The following is a 3285-nucleotide window of genomic DNA, read 5'->3' as shown; positions in this document are numbered from 1 at the left end:
ATTGTTCAAACATTCCAAAATCTATTTTCGTCTCTGCTTTTGCGGCAAACAGATATTCTCTCATTTTCCTGTCATTAGCTTCATTGTGGCTTTCCACACTGCCATTGCCTCTTCCGTTGGCTCTGGGGGTCCAGTGTTCGTCTGTGGGTTCATTCTAATGTCCTTCGTTACTGTTTCTGTAACAATATTGGTTTTTTTCTCTCCCTAGGATGGGGTTGTTAGCCCTACACAAAAACCCCAGACTTGGAGGACCAGGATTTATTTTGGAGATTCACTCTTAGGCTTGTTGCTCTCTCGAGCTATAGAGTCCTTACTCTTGGTTAATTTTGGAGTGACCTTCTCCTAGATTGATTGCGATCCCTCGCTTGCGAGCTCTTCTACCCGAATAATCTACACAACGTTAGGCTAAATTTGTTCTAGATCTCGAGCTAGACATAGATCTATATATTGTTCTAGACGGTATGCGTACAGTAAACACTTTCACATCACAGTCTTCACACAAACCTGTAGCTTTTCTTAACATTGGAGACTACAAAAAAAAAAAAAACGTAGTCAATTCTAATCTTGTCTAAATCCTCGAATCCACAGTGAACTGATGATAAGAGCATTACTAAGCACTTACTTATCAGAATATTTCCTACCATTTAGCCCGTTCCGTCCACTTGATTATCTATGTCTAGTCAACGAAAAGACATAGCATGCAATCTGTAATTCCATAGCTACCTAGTATATGCAAAACAGAGGAACATAAGTCAGTTCCACAGTTAGTGAGTATTCATCACAATATTGTTACACATTGATGAAGGAATTGCATCGCAACACCTCATGACCCTGTGTATTTTTTCAATCATCTGTTAAATTTGTGAGTGGTGCTCAGGATCTGTGGGATATTTGCTTCGGTTGAAAGGTAAGTACTCAGGTTGCTTCGGGTCGTTGGTTTACGATTATCGGTTGATATCAGGGGTAAAATATATTTAATTTTAAATTTTCGAGTCAAAAAACACCCCACTGAAATGTGTGCTCAACTAATTTTAATAAAATACACAGTAATTGACGTAATTTTAAATAATGTATGCATTGTATGTTGATTGAATAACCCGAGACTCATATGTATGGTTATAGCATTTAAAAAAGGTAACAAGCGGTCGCGGAGGAACCATCAATTAGAACAATCAATTCGCAAGAAACTAGGTCAGTCGTTCATGTCCTTGTTAACAAAAACTACGTCACAATCGACCAATACTGATGTATGGAAAGCCATACGTCCCATCATAAATAGGATGTCTACAAGATTTTGAAATCGCTGTATCTCTTTTAAATGAAAGAAATAAGCTTGCCTCTATTAAAATTCTTAACCTGGAGATTAAATAGCGTATATTACATATGTTTAATCACTTTAACTTAAAAGTGCAAAGTTAAAACATTTACCGTACACACTACAACCCCTAGCTTCCCGCCTCTTCATCGCGAACCATCTTATGTATGTATTAGCTTCAGGATGGGCAAGTACGGAATCTGCCCACCCTTCCTTTAAACGTATTTATTTCCTCTATAACTTAGTTAGAATTCAACTCTCTCCTTACTCAGAAGAGTATTTCTCGTATACTAATTCAATTGTTGAGAAAACCAAAATGGTGGTTGTATTTTATATATTTATTTAGTCGTGACTTTTGAATAAAAGTGTTTTATTTTATTAGAGGGAATACAATAGAAAATTACATTGTTTTGCAAAATTATTTAGTCTGGCAATAAAAATACAGCGGTAATTCCTTTAAGAATAATAATTTTTTAAAAAGAACTAACAAATTAATTTGTTAAAAAAAACAAAAAAAAGCAACAAAAAACAAATAAGAAAACAATTTAAATAAATGAGTTTTGAGAAGTACTAAAGAAAACGAGAAAGAAAAAAAAAGAAATAATTTAAATGGATAAACAAATATATATAAAAACAACACAAATTAATACTAAATTGATATAATATTAGTAAGTTAATAAATTTAATTCAATACTGGAACCTTCCCAAAGTCATTACATCAATGATACCAAACAGCACAAGTAAGGCAATAAATAAGAAAAAGTTCGTTTGCCAAAAGCTCTATTCAGTGTTCACTGGTTATTAAGGTGGGCTCATTTGAATTAGCCCGACCTAGTACTAGAGAGGCCAGACAGCAAAAATCGGAGTTAGTTCACCGTCAGCGACGTGACGATGAGATGACGATGTGGGCGGAGTGGAGTGGTTGGAAGGGGGGGGGGGGCTGATAAAAAGAACAGGAGCGTATCCTGGTTTATGCATTACGGGGTGCATGATGATTCGCAATCTATAAAAAATACACACAAATTGATTTCAGTACGAAGTATCAAGTTTAAGTAGTAACTTTTTAAATTATCTAATTTAAATTTGATTATTTCAGACCTGGTAATACAGCTTATAACTTGAAAAAACAGGCTGGTATTTGCCCACCTTGCCCATTATTACCAGCCGTCCCTGCTAATAAATTCAAAAGAGCACAAAGAAGGTGACGCAACTTTCAGACGGTCGTCGAGAAAAGCTCTAATCCGTATATGGGGTCACAGCAACCAATCAGTGAAAAGCTGTAAGAAATGGTGAAGGGTCAAGAACCAGCATCATCTATCAAGAACCAATATTTTGCACTGAGAAAGTCTTGACATCACACGAGAAAAAAGTTTGAAACTGATGATGGACCTATGAAAATTTTGTGGGCGGGATTTTGTCATGATTGACAATCGGACTCGAAAACGCGGATGTAGATATCAAAGAGTAGATTGAGATCATCTAAAGATGTTACATGATTGACATGGCCATTTAGGGAACTCAGTATCTAGCAGAAACAAAATCTGAACACAATAGGGTAAATCTATCGATGCAACATCAATCATCCTCCGACGCGATACAAGTCTGTGTAGTGCATTTTGATATTTCATTTTCAACCTTTGTGTCTTTGATACCACCCACCGATAATTTAATTGGTCAGTCTCGCCAATATCGACTCAACGTCTTGTCGAATTTCGTGATTCGATGATTTACTTAATAATAATATCATAGTTATCACCAGGTCATCTGACGTCATGAGGTAGCCAAATTATAATGATAACATTTATTGTCACGACTATGGATAGCAGAACGAGAATTATCCGTCAGATTCTCGATTGAATGAATTTGTTAGACAATGGTTAAAGTTTTCACCAGTTACTTTAAATCAAGACTCGGCAAAATATCGATAACCATGCTAACCGGGCATTAAATAGAATATGTCTTAAAATGTT

The sequence above is a fragment of the Berghia stephanieae genome, chromosome 3 (assembly GCF_034508935.2).
Source record: "Berghia stephanieae isolate SIO BIC M18660-M18661 chromosome 3, UCSD_Bste_1.3, whole genome shotgun sequence".
Taxonomy (NCBI): Eukaryota; Metazoa; Mollusca; class Gastropoda; order Nudibranchia; family Aeolidiidae; genus Berghia; species Berghia stephanieae.
The sequence above is the reverse complement of the archived record's forward strand: the minus strand, read 5'-3'. Positions refer to the sequence as shown.